The following is a 25,575-nucleotide window of genomic DNA, read 5'->3' on the forward strand; positions in this document are numbered from 1 at the left end:
AGTAGAATTGTGAGAATTGTCTATCCAGGAATTTGGGGACACTGGTACGGCTAAAATGAGTTTCCTGTATTAGGAGGATGTCCGCCTGTTTTGCCTTAAGATCCGTAAAGGCGACCTTTCTTTTCCTAGGGTTGTTAAATCCCTTTACGTTTATAGATATAAAATTCAGCGCCATATAGTTAGGTTAGTGTCTGGGATCTGCTTAGAGATGTTATGGTTCTGAGGTGGTCCCGACCTGGGCCTCCTAGTGTCGTCAGTGTGACCTGAGATAAGTATATGCCACTGGGTTGGCCTTTCCCTGCTCTGATGGTAGGCCCGTATCCCCCAGGAAGGGAGAGGGAGGGAGGAGGAGGGGGAGGGGAGGGGGAAAAACTGAGTAAATAAAAAGAAAAAGGGAAGAGCCTTGTCTGGGCTGATCCAGAGTCGACTCTTGTGCCCTGTTTGTCGGACCGCCAACTGGCACCCATCAATCGGGAGTGTCAGTCGTTGTGGGCGTGTCCTCTGTAGGGCGTGTTGGCTCCCATGGACTACCTCCATGGGATACCTTGTGAGGCGCCGGCGAAGACCAAAGGTGTCTCGCACCGACATTGAACTTTGTGTGTGTGTTGCGGCATAACATAACAATCTTTATTGCAACTTCAAAAGAAATTAACTGTAACTGTAGACTTAGCTTAATTCAGCTTTGGCTCCACGGTCGCACCCCAGCACTCGGGGGCCACCCCGGACCGGTGTCTCCCCACTCCCGGTGTTGGTGCCTCCGTGGGATTCAGCGTCGGGGCTTACATAACCTCGCTCGCCCCGTCCATGGATCCCATGCGGAGTGGGGGCCTGTGTCGCGGTCAGGGCTCGGTCCACCGAAGTGGGGCCCCCCGAGGGTGCCCCCGAGCACCCCGATACTCCGCCAGCCGACTGCCGTGACCAATTGCTGACCCTGCAGCTGACAAATTGCATTAAACATTAGTCCTCTGGTGAAGCATAAGTCATAAAGGTTAAACGAACAAACCTGGGTCAAACATGGACCCAATTATAACCCAACTCCCTTGAGCCTGTAATGTCCCCCATAGTCAACACCCCTTTAAGCTATATCTGTGTCAATCTGGCCACGACATGAACCCCCCTCTGGTGAAATCTCCTTCTCTTCTTTACCTGATCCCTCCAGCACAAGGCGTATTGCTCATCTCCCTCTGTTTAACGTGAATGCAACCTAGGGGTTGGGGGCAGGAGGAGGGGCGGCAGGGGGGGGGAGGGGGGAGGAGGCGGGGGGAGAGGCGGAGGGGGGAAGGGGGAGGGGAGGAGGGGGGAAGAGGAGGGGGGGAGGAGGAGGGGGGAGGAGGAGGAGGGGGGAGGAGGAGGAGGGGGGAGGAGGAGGGGGAGGAGGAGGAGGGGGGGAGGAGGAGGGGGGAGGAGGAGGGGGGAGGAGGAGGGAGGGAGAGGAGGAGGAAGGAGGGAGAGGGGAAGGGAGGAGGGGGAGGGGAGGAGGGGGGCGGGGGGGAGGAGGAGGGTGGGGGGGAGGAAGGGGGGAGGGGGAGGGAGGGGGAGGGAGGAGGGGGGGAGAGAGGGGGAAGGGAAGGGGGAGTGGGGGGGGAAGGGAAAGGGGAGTGGGGGGGGAGAGAGGGGGATGTGGAGGGGAGAGGGAGTGGGGGTGGGGGGGAGGGGTGGGGGGGAGGAGAGGGGGGGAGGAGAGGGGGGGAGGTGAGGGGGGGAGGTGAGGGGGGGAGGAGAGGGGGGGGGAAGAAGAGGGAGGAAGGGGAGGAGGAGGAAGGCGAGGAGGGGAGGGGGAAGGAGGGGAGGGGGAAGGAGGGGAGGGGGAAGGAGGGGAGGGGGAAGGAGAGGAGGGGGAAGGAGAGGAGGGGGAAGGAGAGAATAATGTAAGGAGGAGGGAGTGACAGAAAGGTTGGGGGGGGGAGGGAGGCAGCCGGAAGAATGGAGAGGGGGGGGAGAGGACAGAGGGGCGGGAAGGCGGCGGGGGGGGGGATCAGCGGGCCAGACGAGGAGGGGGGGGCGGCTGCGAGGGGGGGGGGGAATGGCACGGGGGGGGGCACCTCCACCTAACTTTGGTCCACCGATACAGGGTTGCCCCCACTCTGAGGCCCGCCCCGGGTCCCCGGGGAGGCTAGCCTCTCATATCCTCCGCCCCCCGACCCCGCAACCCGGAAGTCCCTCCTATAGGCGGAAGTGCCCGAGTGCCAGGGAGTCTTTGAGATGACGTCTGGTATGCCGGTCGGAAGCTCCTCCCTCCTCCTGTTCGCGCTCTCTGCTTGCTTTCCCGCTCTCATCTTCTACGCTTGTCAGGGAAGAAGGGGATCCGGCGTCTCTCAGCTGCAGTTCTCGAGGAAGACCACCAGGGGGGGACATCGCGGGAGTACCTATGGCGGGCCATTTTGACACGAGGGAGGGAGAGTTGATTCAGGCCCCTTTAAGAGCTCTACCGGTCCGGCGGAGCTGTGTAGACCTCGTGGTTTCACGTGGCTTCCTCCGGCGCGGCTCCCACTCTGTTCCAGGACGTGGATGTGGACGGATCAGCCTCGGATTCCAGGTGAGGGGGACAAGAGGGGCCAGGGCTGGATAGGTTCTGCTGCAGTCCCAGCTTCTTGAGGAAGCTGTTTCCGTCCTCGGCCCTCCGTAGAGTATTCGCAACCCCGTTCTTCACGACTAGTAGGGCGAAGGGGAACAGCCATCTATATTTGACCCCTCTGTCCTGCAGGGTTTTAGTTACTGGACCCAAGCTGCGTCTTCTTAGGAGGGTAGCCGGGGATAGATCCTGGAAGATCTGAAGCTTGGCGCCCTCATATTCCATGGACCTGGCCTCCCTGGCGATCCGGCAAACTGCATCCTTTATTTTATAATAGTGAAAGCGAACTATTATATCTCGAGGGGGGGCTCCCGCCTGCGGTCTTGAGCGGAGGGCCCTATGACACCTATCAAGGTGTAAGTCCTGGGCAGATTTATCAGGCATTATGTGTTCCAGCCACTGCTGTACAAATTCCTCAGCGTCCGTTACTGTCTCTGGGACCCCACGGATACGGACATTGTTCCGTCTGTCCCGGTTTTCAGTGTCCTCTTGTTTGTCAGTGAGGTCTCGGATCTTCTCCTGTAACTGGGCTACTGTGTTGTTTGTCTGCTGCAGGGCCCTCGTGTTGGCATCCATTTTGGTCTCTAGGGACCCGGTCCTCTCCCCCAGTCCATCAAGGTCCCTCCTCAGATTCCACAGCTCTCTGTTGAAGAACTGTTTCATCTCGGCACAGAACTCTCTGAGGTCTTTTCTGGTGACTGGTTCGCTGTCATCCGCTCTCCTGGCCGGTTCTGCTGCCATCCCTGCCAAAGGGGGATCAGGGCTATCTCCCGCTGCTGGGGGGTTCTTGTTAAAATATGTAGTGACCGAGGGGTCTTTCAGCTTTGCTTTCCCTCGTGCCGGCATCCCCAGGTGTTCCCCTTCTTAAACTTGCTGGTCTGCTTTGTGGGGGGTCACTTTGATTGCCGCTTTTATTTGATTATATTGCCGATGCGAGCAGAGCTAGAAACCTAAGCTTCCATCTACTCTGGCTTCGCGCATGCGCCTCCGCCATAGACTTTTAATGGTAAACCACCGCCGTTGGCGGCTATGGGAATCCGCCGCCATAGACTTTCAACGGGGCAACGCCGCCGTTGAAGTCAATAGGGTTTTTCTGCCATAGCCGGTCAATGGAGATTGGCCGCCATTGGAGTCTATGGGAAAAGTCCCGAACTTTCAAGGGGGTCCATACTCAGTCGGGTTGGTTCAAGAGGGTCAAGGATGGTTCTGCAGCGATGCCGGAGCAGTGACTACAGGTACCCCAAACCCTGGCCCTCTGGACCCTCCGGAACCGGAGATATGGATTCATAGATTTCAGCTTTTCAAACTTAGTAATTTTCCTGAGCGGTTTCTGCCGCCGCCATTGGAACCTATGGCGCGACCCGATCTCTCGGCACGACCCTTCTCGGGGGTCCAGGATTCGGGGACCCGGTGGTGGTCGAGTGGGGGGAGGTCTAGGAACTAGGGGCAAAAAGAATTTTATTTCTAGGTGCTCTAGAACTGTTTATTCCCACGCCACTTGTCGTTGAACTTGACTAACAGTGATCAAAGCTCTCTTATAGAAAAAGTATCCGCTTTGCGGTTTTGCGGTTTGGACGGCAGCCAACTCGTTCCTGGAAAGTGCCGTCGAGGTATTTCCATTGAAGTCAATGAGCCCATTGTCTTACACTGGGAAACCGCCGCTCCTCCTCTCGGACGCCAGCTGCTGGTCTTCACAGGAAACAGGACCAAAACAGCAAGATTCGCCATTGAAACGCATGGAGCTCCAATGGCGGCCTATGGGGCCCTGCAAAATGGTGCCTGAAAAGGCGGGAAAATTAGACAAAGGGCTATAATCACTAAAGAACTATTAACCCTTGTACTCCCGGATGGATCCTAGTGTGTGTGTGATGCAGATAATTGAATGGATCGGTGGAAGGCGGTCACTGCGTATAGAACTCAGCCACAAAGTAAAATAAAATCAGCTTTAATGAAACATGTTGCTGTACATGACAGAATAGTCCTCTGACGCGTTTCGTTCCTTGTTGGAACTTTATCAAAGAGTTCAAGATAGGGTCCAGATAGGGATAAAAGATTATTTGCCCATTATTAAAAACATTAACTAGCATATTCAAATAAATAATAAAGTGCTACTGACCTCATCAATAAGAAGTCTCTGTCGCCAGCAACAACCTTGTCTTGCCCACAAAATACATTGCCAAAACAAAGCCAATACATTGCAATTACATTCAGATATCAATTAACCCCTTAAACACCTTATCGGATAATAACCGCAAAGGTAATTAAGGGGTTAAGCCACACTGGCCCGATACCCACCCTTCACCCATGAATTTGTACAGTGGCTTCATCATGCAATTATATATATATATATATATATATATATATATATATATATATATATATATATATATATATATATATATATATAATTGCATGATGAAGCCACTGTACAAATTCATGGGTGAAGGGTGGGTATCGGGCCAGTGTGGCTATATCTGTATATATATATATATATATATATATACACACGCACACACATGATGAACCAATATACAAATAAATGTGGAAGGGTTATCAAGAACATGCTGTACTCCAAATAACACTTCTCCATACAGACACAAATCAATTACCATTCATTAATGACATCCCTAAACAATTTACATTCCATCCCTAACAATTAAACAATTAACAAATTCAAGCCTTGAACAGAACAGAACAATTTAGCCTGTGAAAAAATATATGTACCAACAAGAATACAAAATTGAAAACCAAGGCTAACCCTGACCTCAAGTACACCATACAATATCTACAATTACATCTATCTAATTTTAAAATACATTATACACACATTAATGCATAGCAGCATAGACAAATTAATTTAAAACACATCAAATCAAGCTTTTAAAACAGCATCATTTCTTACCCTGTATGTATATATCTCTCTAGACATACATACATACATACATACATACATACATACATACATACATACATACATACATACATACATACATACATACATACAGTGGCAAGAAATGATATACCACCAAAAAAAAATACACATGTTAAAAAAGCTTTAAAAAAAAAAAAAGTTAAATAAAATACATTTCTTTAGTTCACTTACCATTACTTGCCCCCACCGACTCCCATTGAACTGGTTACTCATGAACAAAATCACCAGGCACAGGAACCCATAAAATAAAAAACCATAAAAAAATAAACATTAAACTAAAAATCCAAATCAATCCACGGGTCTTCTAATTGTAATCTATCTTCATCTGTATTCTTCTTTCTTCTATCTTCTTCCGGGGTCTTCTTCCCGTCTTCGGCCACGCCCTGGTCTTCTTTCTTCTCCGGAGGTCCTTCCTCCTCGGCGCCTGGCTTCAAAATGAGACGACATAGGCTTTTAAAGGCCTATGACGTCACATTTTCGTCATGGTTCCCACCGCCCTGATTGGGCTGTGAAAACCATGTGTTTTGGCCGAGAAAAAAAAAATGATGACGTCACTTAAAGGCAATGAAAGCACAGCCAATCAGAATGGCTTTACTTCAATTGCCTTTAAGATGACGACATGAAAAGAAACATGGCCGGCCTCACATGGTACGGTAGCCAATCAGAGCATGGGAAGTCTATCCCTACTCTGATTGGCTCTAGTACCATGTGACAGGCTTTCAATGACTTCACATCCGTTCTCCCCAAGCCTCTGTCACATGGTCTACTAGAGCCAAACCCAGAGTCTTATCCACCCCCAAATGTCCATGATCATCATGTAGTGATCTTAAAACCAGGCCTTGCAGTCGCCGGGGTAGAAAGAGTTGTCGACGATCAGGATGATTGTGGAACTGAACAACCCTTTAGAGTAGCCCGTTATCATGATTATCTATCTCGAATTTGTCCCATTCTCGCATGAGGAGGCTTACCTCATTGGAAGGAGCCCGTTTCACTAGGGAAGGATCATTGTGGCGTAGTGCTTCTCGGACAGCCGTAGCCGCAGGATCACGTGTCTGTGCTATTACCAATTCCTTCCAAGTGAAGATAACGTTTTGAGTTAGAACCATGCCATCAGCGTGACAGTAAGTTTTTGGAAGGCCTTTAGGTCGACACCCTAAAGAATCCGCGACCCTTAACTCTGAGAATGCCACTCGATCATTTACAATAGCAGCAGTGGAACACATGGCTCTCATCCCTGGTCCCAAGATTTCTTCCCAAGGCCCGTCATCTGAGATCTCGCCCAATCCCGATCTTCTAGATAGAGCATCGGTGCCTATATTGAGAGGTCCAGGTTTATATCTTAGAGAAAAACGGTAATTGGCGAGGGTGGCCATCCATCTATGACCGGTCGCATCTAATTTGGCTGTCGTTTGTACATAGGTCAGCGGATTGTTATCCGTTCTGACTTCGAAGGTAACCCCGTAGAGGTAGTCATGTAGTTTTTCAGATAGAGCCAATTTGAGGGCAAGAAACTCCAACTTGTGGACAGGATAATTCTTTTCACTAGGGGTCAGACTTCTACTTGCATAGGCCACCAGTCGCAGCCCAGTAGAATACTTGTGATATAGCACCGCTCCCAATCTGTTAAGGCTGGCATCTACGTGCAAGATGTAAGGCTTCTCAGGGTCAGCATAAGTCAGGACTGGAGCTTCCGTTAAACTCTTTTTAAGCCCTTTAAACGCTTCTTCACATGCTGGTGTCCACCGATCCCCGAAGAGTGTTCTCGGAGTGGTCTTCTTCTGCTTGGGTTCTTCTGGATAGACTTTCAGCAAGTTGTTCAGCACGGCCGCCTGCTTGGAATATCCATCTACAAACCGCCGATAGTACCCGCAAAACCAGAGAAAGGACCTCAGTTCCATCACATTCTCGGGTCTCGGCCAATTCACCACCGCCTTTACCTTGGCCGGATCAGTGGCCACTCCATCTGCCGATACTATATGGCCCACGTAAGTGACTAAGGTCCGGCAGAAACAGCACCTGTCTAAGGAGAGTTTCAATCCTTCTTGACCCAATCGGTCCAGCACCTTCATCAGCCGAGTCTCATGTTCTTCGAGAGTTGTCCCGAACACAATTATGTCGTCCAAGTATACCAGACACTCACGAGGACACATGTCGCCAATCGTCTTCTCCATAAGCCGTTGAAAGGTGGTGGGAGCACCACAAATACCTTGGGGCATCCGGGTGAACTGATAGAAGCCCAACCGACAGACGACCGCCGTTTTTTCCTGATCAGCTATGCTCATGGGAACCTGGTAGTATCCCGATCGGAGGTCCAATACGCTAAACCACTGGCTTCCGGACAATGCACTGAGGATCTCTTCTATGCGTGGTAGCGTGTATTGGTCAGGCACCGTACGTTTATTCAGAGTTCTGTAGTCCACGCATAATCGCACAGACCCATTCTTCTTATGGACCACAACAATTGGCGAGGCATAAAGACTTCGAGATTCGGTCACTATACCAGCGGTTTCCATCTCTTTCAAGACACCCCGCACATCTTCTACGTCTCGAGGGGCTATACGCCGAGACCTTTCTCTAAACGGAGTCTCGTCATTCAGACGGATGGTGTGCTGAGCACTTCTACTGCATCCCACATCCATCTCGCTAGTAGAGAACACTCCCCTTCTCTCTCTCAACTGATCACGTAGCCTCTCCTTCCATTCCTCTTCCAGGGGAGACTCTCCGAAGTCAAATTGTAGGTCCTCAGGCTCTCCCCCCACACAGACGGCCTGGACGGTTGCTGTATCGTCTACAGCAGTGGTTCCCAAACTTTTTCGGTTCAAGGCTCCCCAAGGCAATCAGAATTTTTTCAAGGCGATCAGGATTTTTACGCGGTGCCCAAAGTAAAAACAAAGGTGTATATACATACCTAACAGTTGCAGTGCGCAGTTGGTGTCTCTCTCAGACACTCTCACACACTCTCACTCTCTCTGACCTCACTCTCTCTCTCTTAGACCTCACTCTCTCTCTCTGACCTCACTCTATCTCTCTGACCTCACTCTCTCTCTCTCTGACTTCACTCTCTCTCTCAGACCTCACTCTTTCTCTCAGACCTCACTCTCTCTCTCTCTGACCTCACTCTCTCTCTCTCTCTGACCTCACTCTCTCTCTCTGACCTCACTCTCTCTCTCTCAGACCTCACTCTCTCTGTCTCAGACCTCACTCTCTCTCTCTCTCAGACCTCACTCTCTCTCAGACCTCACTCTCTCTCTCTCAGACCTCACTATCTCTCTCTCAGACCTCACTCTCTCTCTCTCAGACCTCACTCTCAGACCTCACTCTCTCTTTTCAGACCTCACTCTCTCTCTCTCTCTCTCTCAGACCTCACTCTTTCTCTCTCTCAGACCTCTCTCTCTCTCTCTCTCTCAGACCTCACTCTCTCTCTCTCAGACCTCTCTCTCTCTCTCTCTCTCTCTCTCTCAGACCTCACTCTCTCTCTCTCTCTCAGACCTCACTCTCTCTCTCTCAGACCTCTCTCTCAGACCTCTCTCTCTCAGACCTCACTCTTTCTCAGACCTCACTCTCTCTCAGACCTCACTCTCTCTCAGACCTCACTCTCTCACAGACCTCACTCTCTCTCAGACCTCTCTCTCTCAGACCTCTCTCTCTCTCTCTCAGACCTCTCTCTCTCTCTCTCTCAGACCAAACTCTCAGACCTCACTCTCTCTCTCTGACCTCACTGACTCTCTCTCTCAGACCTCACTCTCTCTCTCAGACTTCTCTCTCTCTCTCATACCTCACTCTCTCTCAGACCTCACTCTCTCTCAGACCTCACTCTCTCTCAGACCTCACTCTCTCTCAGACCTCACTCTCTCAGACCTCACTCTCTCTGACCTCACTCTCTCTCAGACCTCACTCTCTCTCAGACCTCACTCTCTCAGACCTCACTCTCTCTGACCTCACTCTCTCTCTGACCTCACTCTCTGACCTCACTCTCTCTCTGACCTCACTCTCTCTCTGACCTTACTCTCTGACCTCACTCTCTCTCTCCGACCTCACTCTCTCTTTCCGACCTCACACTCTCTCTCTGACCTCACTCTCTCTCTCTGACCTCACTCTCTCTCTCTGACCTCACTCTCTCTCTCTGACCTCACACTCTCTCTCTGACCTCACTCTCGCTCTCTGACCTCACTCTCTCTCTCTCTCAGACACACACTCACAAACAGATAGACACTCTCACAGACAGACACTCACTCTCACAGACAGACAGACACTCTCACAGACAGGCAGACACTCTCACAGACAGACAGACACTCACTCTCACAGACAGACAGACACGCTCACAGAAAGACAGATACTATCAAAGACAGACAGACACTCTCACAGACAGACACTCACAGACAGACACTCTTACTTTCTCAGACAGACACTCACTCTCTCAGACAGACACTCTCTCTCTCAGACACACTCTCTCTCACTCTCTCAGACACACACTCTCTCAGACACACTCTCTCTCACTCTCTCAGACACACTCTCTCTCTTTTGACACACTCTCTCTCACTCTCTGACACACTCTCACTCTCTGACACACTCTCTCTCTCACTCTCTCAGACACACTTTCCTTCACTCTCTCAGACACACTCTCTCACTCTCTCAGACACACTCTCACTCTCTTTCACTCTCTCAGACACTCTCTCTCACTATCTCAGACACACTCTCTCAGGGAGGGAGGAAAGGCAGGAGATCCATGCAGGCAGCTCCCTGCACACAAATAAATACACACACACACACACACACACACACACACACACATAAATACACACACACACACACACAAATAAACACACACACACACACACAAATAAATACACACATAAATACACACACACACACACACACACACACACACACACACACACACACATAAATACAAACACACACAAATAAATACACACACAGACACACACAAATAAATACACACATAAATAAATACACACACACACACACACACACACACACACACACAAATAAATACACAAACACACACACAAATAAATACATACACACACACAGACACACAAATAAATACACACACACACACACACACAAATAAATACATACACACACACACACACAAATAAACACACACACACACACAAATAAATACACACACACAAATAAATACACACACACAAATAAATACACACACACACACAGATGAGATGCACACACACACAGATACACACATTGGAGAGCAGTGGAGAGCAGAGGCAGCGACGGATGTGAGTGACTGGGGGGAAGGGGTGGAGGAAAGGCATGCAATCCATGCAGGCAGCTCCCTGCACACAGTCACTGGACAGGCAAAAGTACACCTCTCTCTCCCCTCCCCCCCACCTTCTCCTATCACCCCCCTACCTTCTCCTATCACCCGGGGCAGAAGGGGACGGGACACCGCGCAGCCACAGGAGCCAGGAGCAGGAATGCAGACACACACACTCACCATGTGCTCTGCACAAAGCGGAGGCCCCGCCCCCGGCTTCCTCTGACCTGCAGCCAATCCCCTGCGGCCCGGCCGGCATGAAGCAGTGATGGTGGGGAGGGATAATCGGAGTGATGGTGGGGGGGCTAATCGCGGCGCCCCTCTAGGCAAGCCACGGCGCACCAGGGCGCCGCAGCGCACAGATTGGGAAACACTGGTCTACAGGATCCACCGGGTAAACTCTACCCAGCCATTGTCCTCGTTCCAGTGACACCGTATGAAGCGACATGTTCTGGATAGGCACCTTAACCTTTCTGGGGACTTTGGATGACCACTCTCATACTTCAGGTATCATCTGATATCCCCAATGGAGTTCAGACTCGGGAAGGGTCTCTAGCAAAAAGTATCGGTCCTGTTCCTACCGTTGGGGGTACGCGATCAGTGCCGTCCCACACTGTACTGCCCCTGGTGGAATCTCCAGTAACCCTTGCTCTAGATTAAAGATATCGCCATACTCTTCTTCATATGCCACTCGATAGCATTCTTCCCGTAGGCCAGGGGCTATAATCAGGGATGCCAACGGTAGCTCATGGGCTTCTTGCAGGAAGGGCGAATCACCGACCTCACTATATCTGCATTCGTGCCCAGTATGATGGGGGCACTGGGATGTTCTTGAGCCTCCGGGCAGACCAGGGCTTCCACCAACATGGGGTGCAACTTGTTAGTGTTCAACTGGAGGATGTCTAGCTTGACCGTCACTATTCCGTCAATGGGGTAATCATCTTTGCTCAGCCCCCACAAAGTCATCTTTTCGGCGGACTGCAAGGGCAGGGGGCTGAGGTGCTGGTCATAAAATGGATGGTAGATGATGGTCACCTGTGACCCAGTATCCATCAATGCTGAAGAATAGATCCCCTCCACAACGATTCTGATTATGGCGGTGGGCCCTACTCGGCAGTAAGCGTCTGGTTGTGGATTCTTCTATCTCCTCGGGTAATGGCGGGAAGGAAGTGAGGGCTTGCTGTGCTCGTACCGTGTAGGACTTGGCGACCGTATGGGGTTTTCGAGGATTTGAGCAGAACCTTGCGATATGTCCGTCTTCCTCACAGTTGTAACAGCGTAAGTCCGGGCGATCTTGCCTGGCCTGAGGACCGGGGGGGGGCAATCGGGGCACTTCAGTAGCCTCTACATCTTACTCTTTCTTGGTCCCCTTTTCTTTAGGTACTGGTGCTTCCTTGGCATCCTCCTTGCGGCCATCCTTGCCCTTCTTAGGGGTGTGAAAATGCAGTTGCACTTCATGCCTCCGGATATACCGCATTAATTCCATGTAGCTGGGTGGTGTGGCAGTGACGGGGGCACCTCGCATCAACATAGCTGTAGTGTCCAGTGGCAGCGAACCTTTCAGTAGTTGCTTGTATCGATGCCGGTCCACTTCCGCGGCCACCACAATCTTTTTGGACAGGAGAGTCCCTAGGGACAGCTGGAGCTTGCGGACAAGTCTTCTCCTTCCCTTTGCCGAAGAGCTTTGAATTTTGCCATCAGCTCATCTTCATCGTCTTCACACGCAAAGGACTGAGTGAGCATTTCTAACAACTCATAAGCCGTCACCTCTCCTTCTACTTCTCGATGCGTTCCAACCAGTAGCGCAGCTGGGGGTCGGAGGCTCTCCACTAGTCGTTGCCGCTTGATGGCCTCGGAACACGACCATTCAGCTAATATATGGATGGTATGTTCTCTCCATGTTTCAAACCCTTCTTCTCCGGTAGGTGTCGGTAGTGTTCCGGAAAAGGGCTTTAGTTTCCTGTAATTTTGAGGTTGAGAGGCAAGAGTCACTGTTTCGATAAATTGAGGCACAGTCATGTTCAGGGGGAATCCTCCAGGGATGGGGCCACTGTCAGCCCCGAAATTGCCAGTAGGGCGGGCCGGCGCATTGGTTGAGGGTTCATCAGGGACAGGGGATGACAGTGATTTCCTCTGGGCCCAGCTAGTGGCTTTCTCGAATGCACTTGAAGAAAAGGTCACTCGGGGTGGGCGAGAAGTACTGGCAGGTGTACTTGAGATGGGCTCTATCGTCTACCAGTCACTGGTAGAGGGTTCATCCGCGACCAGTTCAGTGGTTGGAGAGCGTGGAGAGGTGAATACCTCTCTGATTTCGGGTAGGGCTGCGAATACTACCGAATAGCCCCCTGGCGGGGCCTCTGAGCCTTGTAAGGTCTGGGGCACATTGTCCCGGCATTTCTCCCGTCCTGCCGTAAATAGTATGGTGCTCCATTCAAAGTGGAAGTCATATTCCTGTGGCCCTGTGCACTCCAAAGTGTCAATACCCAGCAGTTTCCCCAATGAGTCTCGTATTTTGCTCACGGACGCTGTGACCGGGACGTTCCCTACAGCTACTACATGACTGGGTGGTTCGCTGACCTTGAAGGCCCACACATGGACTTCCGGGCTGGACGGGGAGAACATGATGAGCAATTTGGGTAATCATACACAATTTTACTAGGCACCCCAGGTCTGGACTCTCAGCTGCGCCTCCAAATGTAACGGGTATTCCCTCTATCCCAATCAAAGATACCGTGTGTGGGTGGAAACCTATGTGTTACCAAGTGTAGTGCGTTATACCTGTCAGGCTCACAGGAGGCCTGAGCCTCTGCCAGTGAGAGCCTGGGGTGAATCCTCTGGACCATTCTCGGTTTCAGCGTCTCCACCAGTGTAGGGTTCTAAGGATGTAGAAGGTTGCCTACACAGGACCCGCATATACAATAACCACATACACAGGAATGTATATAACCACTTTACTGTAACGCAGAATAATCACACACTTATAATACTAATACTTCCCCTAGAGGGTAACTCCACAATATAACTCAGTCCCAAGTGTCTTTCACTCCACTAGGAGTGTACCTACCCACCATCGTGTACCCTCACACCGTGTCCACAGCCTAACCCCTTTGTCCCGTGGTCAGCGCTGCCACTATGTGTAATTATAAGATATATATAGGATGCGTTGGTGCACTTATGAAGGTACCTGCCGAGCGCTCCTGCACTCGGACCTGCAAGCAACTTCGAAAAGGATCTGCCGCTTGGTGATCCCGTCTGATCTGGTGTTTCCTCGCACGAGGGTCTGCCAGGGGCGATCCCACCCTGGAGATAGTCTCTGTCTTTTTGGGCACAGACTTGAGCCCAAGTCCCTTCCCAGAGAACGCAGCGTCCGCTGTGTCCCTATCTAACACTAGTACTACTGTGACAGGTTCCCTAACCTAGGGCCTGTCCCTGTAGCACCACCAGCTGGGGAGTTCAAGACTTATCTGGGGCTTAGGGTGGTTACTAGCCTAATGCAGTGGGTCACTGACCCCTGCACTCACCTCCTTCCCCTAGCTCTTCCCGGTCTTGACTGACTTGTCTCCCGTGCGCACGAAATGTATCTATTCCCTGCAAGCAGGGAGCTCCCGCAGCCCTATTGGCTCCCTGGCATCATGGAGCCGCTCCCGAGGCTCATGGGACTTGTAGTCCCGTCCAAGAGCCGTCCCTGGTAGGCTAGGGTTCGCGCGCTCGCGTCCCCAGCAACCTCCGCACCAGTTCCCATCTGCCCCTCACTCCTGCAAGCGGCGACGTGTCCGCCATTGGCCCGACGGCACCCGCGATCGCCAGCCAGGTGAGGGAGAGGCGACGGGCAGAAGGGGACCTGGCTACACATATTTTTCTAACAAGTCCTAGAAGTGACGTTTTTTCCCCGCGCTTGGGAAGGGTTATTTATTGCTGCGCACACCTGGTTTGTGATAAACATGGCACCGGAGGCGAATTCTACCCGTCGTGTGGACGCATCTCCTTTGCCATCCACTTCTGCAGAAGAGACTGGTCAATCATGAGGTCCTGAAAGTTCTAGCATGTTGGTGCATTAAATGGTATCGCCACCTGCAGAACAGTGGGAAATATGCGAATGCAAATATGGAAGTAGAAATTTTGGGGATAAAAAAAATGGTAAAACATTTGATGCAAAAAGAAACTTTCTCCATGTACTGTATGGTAGGTTCCACATAATTGTGTTTAAGATATTTTTTTGCAACAAATATATAAGCATACTGTAGCTTCTTTTTTTTTTTTACAGGCCTAATATAATTATGGCAACTCATCCTTGCTAACATTGAAACCGTAGGCCCTACTTGTTCTATGCTCTTAATACATATTTCCTAATACCATTGGATTCCATTTTCCCAATACTTACACGCCACTGATATTTTTATATTATCTTTTGGGTCTGTCCCATGTGCATCGTCTCGTATGGTGCTAAAGTGGTGAGATAGGGATTTAAACATTACCGCTTTGTTCCCATAGTGTAGAATTAACACGTTTTGGTTTTTCCTTTGCTGCTCCCTATATTGTTCAATGCTTAGACACATATTCAGGACTTTGTGTGCGTGGCCACTTCCGCAGTCCAAGCACCATCTTTCAGTTAGTCTTGCATGATAGAATCCTGCCTTCCATTCATTCATCCATCTTTATCACTGTACTTTTCATCATTGTCATTTCATTGCTCTGAGTATATGTCCTGCTTGTCCATTAGAGATCAACAGGTGGCTTTTCAGCCACTGTCAGATGTTATGTTATGACACCTACTTTTTAATTGGTTGTTTAAGATAGGGACCCATGTTAAAATGGAATAGAAGCAGAAGGTGACGCTGTGTGCTCATTTGCTCATTTGTAATTACCCAGAATCCCTGACCGCAGTGGGAGCACTGTATGCTAAGAGATGATGGGGAAAGACAGAGTTACAGACCCGTCTGAGACATATGAATGTGCTCACAAGTGATATTTTTATTTGCAGTACATTGTTTAACAAACAAACTCTTTTTATCAGCCTTTTTTAACAAGATATTGGGCAACGCATGAAGCCAAAAGGTTTTATTCTAGATACAAAACAAAAAAAAATATGTTGCCAAAGGATTGCTGAAAGAAGAGAGGTTTAGGCCACCCCGGGACTGGTGTATTTTTGATGACATTTTGTTTTATTAAGAAAAAATACTTTTAGCATTTTCTGTTTTTAAAAAAACAACTTTGAAAGACTAATTTTCTTGTATTCTATTTTAATAAGCATGTTGTTCCTATAGCAACCATTGGCTAAGGCACAGCCCCTTCATGTCCTGTCACAAACCCTGGCACATCCCTTTGTGAGCCCTGTCCTCCCTCCCTCCCATCAGCTTTTGTTTAACCAATAAATGTTTTCATATCTTACATGTCCCCCCCCCTCCCTGATTGAAACGTCTGTTCACTCTGATTAGCTCACTGTCCCGAGATGTAGAATGGCTCAATCTGGATCCAGAACATCTCCCGCACCAGCTCATCATCTTTGGAATCAGTAGCCTCTGAATCCTTTCTCTTCCTTCCCTTTTTAACCCCTGTCACAGTGTGAGACTTCAGCCACACATTTGTTTTGCATTGCTCAACCCAGGGCCATGGAGAAGGAGGGCACGACAAGACTTGGTGTCCTGGGCCTGGTGAGTGAAGGTACCTAGGAGTCCAGGCCTAAGGAATATATATTTTTGGTGATGGTACATCGGGTGCAGTTTTTTTACCCAGGTTTTGCATCACAGAGACTGATATATAACCCCCCCCCCCCCTAATTCTTCCATTGTTTCTTTTTCTCATTTGATACACCTGGTGCAATATTTACTTTGCCTGAAGAGTTGCATCAGGTTTGCATCAAAGAAATGTTGATGCATGACCCCATTTCCTTTTCTGAATCTGAAGACCTCTCTTCATTGGTTGATTTGATAGTATTATAAAAATAGAACCGAATTGAGTGAATAAATTATTGTTAAAATGATTGTTAAATTAAAATATTTGCAATGACAAGTTTAGGTTTGCTTACTTGGTTCCAAAAAATTAGGATTTTTTATTTCAATCGTACACTTGGTTTAAAACTGTATATTAATAATTTTAAATAAATACTACTGTATTAGTAAAGCCGAGAAGGCATTTCTGGAATTGCTGCACCCTTCTTCCCTCGGTTATGTATAAGCTCACTGGCTTCCAACCTCTTTTTTGGTTAAGGAACCCTATAATTATATTGTGAAATTCTGCCGAACCTCAATAATAAGTAATAGAGCATCTGAGATCAGATGCATTGTAAGGAAACCCAACTCTCTCTAATAGCGTGTCCGAGATCAGATAAATTGTAAGGAACCACAACCCTCTCTAATAGTGCGTCTGAGATCAGATGCATTGTAAGGAACCCCAACCCTCTCTAATAGCGTGTCCGAGATCAGATGCATTGCAAGGAACCCCAACACTCTCTAATAGCGTGTCTGAAATCAGATGCATTGTAAGTGTAACCCTTTTTGTGAACCGGCCGACCCACCCAATCTCACATTGGCCCCTCGTGGTCTAACCGGTCCCTTTCCCTGCAACACACCTGCTCCTAAAGGGTTATTGGTACTGCCTAACACCTGTGGCTCCAGGAGATCTGAGCCTCCGCTAGCTGGGAGCCTGGGGAAACCCTTACCGTACCTGGTGCAGCGCCTCCACTTACCCAGGATCCCCCGTTAGGAAAGATAGCCCTGGGTAAGAAATACAATAACACACGTAGATGATAAACCAAACTAACACTTTACTTAACACACACACATAACCTCATTACATAACATAACATAACATGACATCACCTGATGCTCTACCCGCATCACCTCAGCCCAATGTCTGGTGTTCCCCACCCAGTGTCCTGTGATCCCCCACACCCAATGTCTCGTACTCCTACGAAAGGTCGTGGGTGACTGCGCAGTCACTATATTAAGCTAGGGCCCAGTTGGTGCACTTATATTTCAGATACCTTCCGAGCACTCCGATGCTCGGGACCGCAACTCTCTTCTCAAAGGGGCAGACGTCCGTCTGATCCTTTCCAGGTACTCTGCCGTGGACCCCAACGAGGGTCCCACCGCTTCCCGGGAACTCCAACCGGATCACGGCAACACCAACCGCATGGGAACAGCAACCGCAGCTATTCGCTTTCTATCACAACTACTTCTAGAGTGACAGCAACCCTAACCTAGGGCCTGTCCCCGAGGAACCGCAACCTGGGGTGGCTTGGGGAAAACTCCTAGGGCCTGTGGACAATAACCTGCCCCCCTTCCCCTAGCTACCCAGTCCTGTCTGTATCTGGCTAATGCTAACAGCCTAACTCACCTGCAGCCGACACACAGCTCACACTGTCAGCCTGCAGGGATTCACACACGCTTCACACACACTGCACGCACTGCGCCCAGCACATGCAGCGACAACACACACAGACAGCTGCAATCACAAACAGCCACCTGGATCCCGCAGCAAATCCACTGCATGCACGCTGTGCCTATTTGCCAGTGCCCACAGCCCTCTCCGCTGTGGCACTGCCAAACCTGCACCTTCCGCACCCAAGGGTCACCTCCCTAGCTAAGGCGTCCCTCTTCAGTTACCCCCTGCCCTTCCCGGGAATTGGGGCCTGCCTGGGAATCTAGGGAGAACCCTTACCTGATGCAGGAGCCACGAGCTCCCTGCACCCTTCCTACTCCTTCCTACTCCTCGTGCAGACTGACGCAGCAAAGCCCGGGAAATGTATCTATCTTCCCGGGCTGAGCTTCCTCCAGCCCTATTGGCCGCAAGGGAGCACCTGACCTCTGTCTCCTCATGCCTGCCCTCGCGCGATCTCTCCCTAGCTCTGGGGATCCTACCTGCGCATGCGCGACCTGTCTGAAGCCTTCCCTGCGCTGGCCACCTACTGCGCATGCGCGAACTAACGCGCAATGGCGGCGCCCTCTCCTTAAGCCGCCGAGCCGGTGGCAACGCGATCGCGGCCCTAGCGACGGCCCAATCGCATCCCCGGCAACCGGCCTGCGCCTCACAGTCCCGCTCTGCTCCCTGCACTGGCCCCCACCCTCGCGAAGTGCCGGCGGGTCCGTCGCAGCCTCCGGCGGCACCCGCTACCGCACGGCACTCGCGGAGGGGGGCCAGAAAGTGAAAATATACCTCGGGGCTACATAAGGAACCGCAGCCCTCTCTAATAGCGTGTCTGAGATCAGATGCATTGTAAGGAGCCCCAACCCTCGTCAATAGCGTATCTGAGATCAGATGCATTGTAAGGAACCCCAACCATCTCTAATAATGTGTCTTAGATCAGATGCATTGTTAAATTCTTCTGTATTTGGTACACTTCTCAAATGACCTGAAAATTGCAGGGAACCCTTTAGGGACAACTGCAGAACCCTGGTTAAAAAACACTGTATACATTCCTGACTATTAAATGTATTTTACATTATGAGACTGATGTTAGAAAATGCATTACATGTGTTGGTATGTGTGACTGCACTCTGAACCCATTCAGCGCCAGAGAGGCCAACAATGCATAGCAAAGCAGCAAAGGGTTAACACTTTGAGCAGACGTCTCACCTTACTGGGTTTCAATTGTACTCGTGTAGGACCACTAGTGATCAAAGTTTGATGGTACTGGGGTGTTTTAAGTACTGTACTAATACAGGCATCCCTTGATCTATGGCAACTCGATATACGGAATTTCGCTACAAAGGAATTTATTAATTAGGGAAGAAATTCAATATATAGAATGTTAAATTCAGATTTACGCAATTTTGAATCTGTAAAAAAAATTTTTTTAAAGGAAACATACAATGCACGTTCTGTCGTTTGTCCTAGCACCGTTCATACTGCTCTGGGTTGTTTGCACGCACTTTTCATATTGAACGGGTTTCCCCGCACTCTTCACTTTGACAATTATTATTAATATTTTATCATACCGTTATCGATTTCATAATAAATGGGTGCTCATAAAAAGGTTTGCGCCATTCTTACGTGTGATGTTACTATGTCTTGGGGCTGAATTTGTTTCCGTAGGAATGCATCTCCAGTTATATTAACGGAAGGCAATGGGAAATAGACTTCGATATACGGAATTGCGGTTTAAGGACACACTTTCGGGAACGTTATCTGTTCCGTATATCGAGGGATTCCTGTACTTTTATATTTTTTTACATTTTCTGAGTACCTCCACTGTTTGTATTTACAAACATACAAGTCCTAGGGACGCAATAGCATACGCATTCATAGGGGAGAAGAGGGTGGGGGGAATCAGTAGATGACCATGTACGTAGTTTGTAATTAAAACAAGTACTTTATTTGGCAAATAGAGTAGCAAATACTCACATAAACAATAAAAAAAACCCTATGAATGCGTGTATACCGTGTGAGGAACACCACGTGTGGGAAAGAGAGTGAGGGACGTCTTTGGAAAATAAACCATTGTGAGATTTTATTCACATCTGCCCGTGTGAGTAGCTGTGCTTCTGCACGCTAGTTCATAACACCCTTTGATCCCAAGTTGCACTATATTCCTATTTATGCATGAAAGTCTACTGATCATCCTGTTTTCCCTATGTGAGCATATGAGCTCGTGTGAAGAGTGAGGGGATTCTTTACAGGGAACACGGCTAGAACTAAGAACATTGCTCTAAAGACACTTCCACAGATACCTTTTGGAGGACTGGTCTCACACTTGTCCGTGTGAGTACATGTGCACTAGTTTCCCAATTTATTCCCCGTCCCTTATGTGTTGTGTTCAGTCTGACTGTTGTAAGTGCTAGCATACTGTATCTAGCCTTATTATATGTACATTGTTACTGATATATTCTTCTTCTTTGTGCTCGTCTCTATTTTTTATCGTTTCTCTCTAAGGATCCTGGAAAGGTCCTATATGATTGAGCATCGTCTTAGAGGCCATCTATATTGCCTATTTGGTTGTATTTCTAAGATTATTTCTTTGTTATTTTTCGCACCTTACATTGTACTTCAGGGAACGCCCTAGTTATTCTGTTCCAGTGATTCCCAACCAGGGTTCCGTGGAACCCTGGGGCTCCTTGAAGCAGTCTCAGGGGTTCCTCCTATTTACCACAGACCCCACCTCCGCCTGGGGGGGTTGTATTTTGGTATGTATTTTCTAGGGTGGATTGAGTGAGAGTGGGGTATTTGACAGAAGGTAGGGGCGAGAGTGAGAGAAGAGAGTGGGGTAGGAGGGAGGGAGTGAGGAAAAGAGGGAGTAAGTGTGAGACGCAATGGATAAATACATGCGAGGCGGGAGGGGGGAGAGTTAGTGAGATAGATGGGAGAGAAATACATGGGTAGAGGGTGGGAAATAGAGGTGGCTCGTGAGGTATGAAATGTTGTGACTGACCCGTGTTGAACCTAATATGTGTCAGCCAGATAGGGGTTCCCTGAGATTTTTCGAAATACTTCAAGGGTTCCTCCAAACAAAAAAATTTGGAAATCACTGCTCTGTTCACTATTCAAGTAAGAGGTACGGCGATGGGAGCTAACCTCTTTCTTGGATGGTGAAAGGCTAAATTTGTATTTATTGATGAGCTCACATCCTATACTGATAAGATCCCATTATGGATTAGATAAATTGATGACTCTTCTCCTGTGGGAGGGAGACGTCACTGAGTGTCTGGAGTTCATAAATATTATGAATAATAATCAACTCAATATCAAACTTACACAGGACATTTCTGAATCATCTGTTTCTTTCCTTGATTTAAATAATCGAGATCACAAGTGATTTGAGGATTGTCTTTCATAAAAGCACCGCAAGAAACAGTCTTTTGCACCATGAAAGCTGTCACCTTGTCTCTTTAAAAAGGGCATCCCAGTTGGCCAATTGTATAGGCTTAAAAGAAATTGCTGTTCTGTGGAAGTCTATAAACATCGGATTAAAGAACAGGAAGCATTATTTGCTGAAAGAGGTTACAGCAAGAGATGTTTCAAGCAAGCACTCTATAGGATTTACCATATTGATAGGAACACTTTGTTGTTCCAAAAATTAAAAACCCTATTAACACCTCTCCTTCACAAGTAAGGTTTATTTCTACATATCGCCAACAATGGGAGGAGATTAGGGGGGTCCATCAGCGCAACTGGAATATTTTACAAAGTGAAACTAGTTTAGAACATTGTCTAGGCACCAGGGTTCAGATGACAGCAAGACGGGCTAAGAATATAGGTGACAAACATTCATAGCCACTTTGAAAGAAATGTGCCAATTAAAAATATTTCTATGTGTACTTTTCCTTGTGTACAACAAATGACAGAGAAGCCCAATGCTACATCCAATACACTGTGTATTTTTGTCATAGTGGATGTAGCATTGGGCTTCTCTGTCGTTTGTTGTATACATATGCCACGCTCAATAGCTCTCCTTTTTGACACTTATATACATATATATTTTGTGGGGGCTCAGTGGTTCCCTAAAAGAGCTTGCTGGGGTTTTGTGTGTTTTGTTACTTTTCCTTGTGGCAAATGTAAGCGTTGTGCCTTCATTAATAATTAAAAAAAAACATTTACCAACAGTAGTGGTAGTTGAACCTTCACAGTGAGGTACTTTTTCAATTGCAATACAAAGGGTCTTATTTATGATCTTATGTGTCCCTGCAAGCTCCTATATGTAGGTATGACATCAAGGGAATTTAAAGTCCGCATTTTGGAGCATGCCTGCAACATTAGGAATGCTCCAAAAGATTTCGCAAGGGCAAAATAACTTACCAGTGTTGCTAGACACTTCTACTTTAAACATGCCCACTCTACTAAAGGTTTACTTGCATGGGGCATGAAAAAGTCTCCCTGACCAATCGGGGTGGCAATTTGGCGAATCTACCCCTACGCCAGGAAAGTAGATGGATCTTTAATTTGGACAGTGTAGCACCTAAGGGGTTAAATGAGGAACTGAATTTTTCATAATTTCTTTAGTATTCCTCTATTGATTTTGTATATAGTTCTTTTGGTCTGTTTCAGATACCATTTTGTACGTTTTAGGGTTTTATTTAATACTTTATTTATTTTTCCCTAGTTTATGTACTTTGTAATTTCTAATTTTCTCTCTACTTTTGACTTTATTTGTAGCAGCTGTTTACAATTGTGACGCCATCACTCCTGGGTATATTACTTGTCCTTGATTGGCTGAGGGATACGCCCCTGACGAAGCCCTTGGCGAAATGCCACGTTGGGCGCTTTTCCTCCTACCTTCCAGTCTGCAGGAAGCCAGCAGTAATGAGTGTGTGCAGCGGATCTATTCTTGTTCCGGTATTGAACTAGTAGCAGCCACAGCAGCAAGCAGGCCACTATCAGCGTGTACAGTGGATCCACCTGAGTTTTGGCTCTTTATGTGAGCAGCAAGTTGCAAATTGAATTCACAGCAGCATGGATCACTTCAATGGGCACAAATCGGGCTATGGATATCAATGGCAAATCTCCCTGACAATGTGATATCTACTAACACTTGAGTAGCAATAGATGAGAAATAAATCTCAGAGATGGCGCTTCTAATATCCAGGCAAATGGTAGCAATATGGCTAAAGTGTCCAGGACCTTAAATATGCAAACCGTACTAAATGCAAAAATGAAAGGACCCAAGTAGGAAAAAAACTCACTCAGTGTGGATATAGGAGAAAGCTCATAAATAAAGAACTTACCCTACACACACATTAGAGAGTGGTAGTCTATCAGTCCATAGGCTAGAGCCCTGCAAATACCACTATGATCACAATAAACATAAGAGAATCAGTTCGTTAAAGTAAGCATGAATAACTCATGATGCTGCGGTCTGTGGTGGTTCCGAAAATGGCGTGCATCTGTCCGGTAAATGAATGAAGCAACAGAAAAAGTGATGTAGCACTGCTGAAAAATAGGGCTGGAGGCTGGTTAGAAAAATAAAAATGCTTTATTGAAGATGCATCATAGCAACAGCTACAAAAAAAGGTCCTCTGACACGTTTCACGCCTAAGTGGCGCTTTATCAAAAAGTAACCTGTGTTCCAACCATAGTCCCTTTAAATAGCAGCTCCAATGAAGAGGTGAATTCACGCCTAAACCAGCCAATCAAGTCAGCTGGTGTAGAGTCCCCGTAGCAAGCTACGGAAGCCTCATAGGGAAAAAACACCTCTGCCTTGGAAGCAGCATAGCCCGGAAATACATAGATGTAATGAATGAAAAAAACTAAACAGCTCAATCATATTCCAAATGACACCTATGCTAACAGAACATAGATGACACGAAAACACAAAATAAACAATGAAAACCTGTGAGTTAAAAATGGAGAATATATAAACAATGAAAAAGAAATATATAAAAAAAAACATATATATTATGTGTGACTAATGAGTAAAAAAAGTAAATAAAGCAGAACACATTCTATACAGTAATAACCCTCAGAGTGACTAAAAACTAAACCCTAAACAAACACCAATTCATATATATAATCATAAAAGTGCATATATATATACGCATACCACTAGTGACCACATACAATAATCAAAGATCTGCAACCCATGCTGGCAGAGGATGCAACATTAAAAAGAAAATCTTTCCCAAACCTCCCATTCTTGCATTCCGGCAACCACCAAACCTCAAACAGAAATTAGTCAGCAGAAAACTTCACAACGATTTTAAAGACACTGATAATGGCACAAAACCGTGCAACAACAAACGTTGCAAACTCTGCAAACATATATGCCAAGATCCCACAGCCAGTCACAACCATAGAACATCAATGTTAAAGGATCATACTGCTGCACATCCAGGAACGTGGTGTATATGATTCAGTGCAACAAATGTGACCAAGGTTGCTACATTGGGGAAACCAGCCAAAAACTACAAGGAAGAATACATATTCACAGACACTCTATACTCCATCACGAAGAAGGAAGATACTGCTCACCAGTGGGACATCACTTCTCACAACCAGATCATTCCATAAATGATTTAAAAATCAAAATCCCCAATGGAATGTTTAAACGCACCCATGAACGGAAAACATTTGAACTCAGAATGATAAGACTCTTTGACACAAAAACCAAAGGACTTAATGCGGACATGGGTTTTCTCACACCCTATCAAAATTGTTTGTAATTATCCTGCTTGCCTCCATTCTCATCAATACTTTCTCCCCCCCCCCAGCATCCCTCCCCCTCCCAACCTTCCCTTGTCACTATCCCCTGGCTTCAAACACTTTTAACACCCTACCTTATCTACAGTATATATCTGTTGTTGTTTATTTTTTGTTTTGTTTCTCTACGCTGTTTTAGCCATAGTATCCTTTGTATATCAGTATTGCTTGACCTGAAGAAGAGAGGAGAACTCTCGAAAGCTTGTCCTATGACATAAATTGTTAGCCCAATAAAAAAGGTATCACCTAATACTGAAGAACTCATTTATTCTGCACTATCGCAACTGGACTAACACGGCTATTTTCTGATATATATATATATATATATATATATATATATATATATATACAGCTAAACCCCGTTATAACGCGCCTCGTTATACCGCGATTCGGTTATAACGCGGTTTTCCCGTGGCTCCCGTTTTTTTTTTTAAATTTTTTTTTTTAAAATTTTTTTTTTTTAAATTTTTTTTTTTTAAATTTTTTTTTTTGCACACTGCACACACTGCACACACTCACTGCACACACACTGCTCATTGCTCACACTGCCACACTACACACACACTGCACACTGCACACACACTGCACACTGCACACACACTGCTCATTGCTCACACTGCACACACTGACACACTGCGCACACAC

General features: G+C 47.6%; 1 long non-coding RNA gene across 1 annotated transcript in view; it reads left to right on the forward strand.

The window, feature by feature from the left end:
• LOC142473351 (uncharacterized) overlaps positions 1–25,180 on the forward strand; it is a 73,306-nt gene extending 48,126 nt beyond the window's left edge. The window contains exon 2 of the long non-coding RNA XR_012790052.1: positions 22,891–25,180. This is a non-coding gene — a long non-coding RNA (uncharacterized LOC142473351). The remainder of the gene's footprint in view (positions 1–22,890) is intronic.
• The last annotated feature ends 395 nt before the right edge of the window (positions 25,181–25,575 follow it).

The sequence above is a fragment of the Ascaphus truei genome, assembly GCF_040206685.1.
Source record: "Ascaphus truei isolate aAscTru1 chromosome 3 unlocalized genomic scaffold, aAscTru1.hap1 SUPER_3_unloc_7, whole genome shotgun sequence".
Classification (NCBI taxonomy): Eukaryota; Metazoa; Chordata; class Amphibia; order Anura; family Ascaphidae; genus Ascaphus; species Ascaphus truei.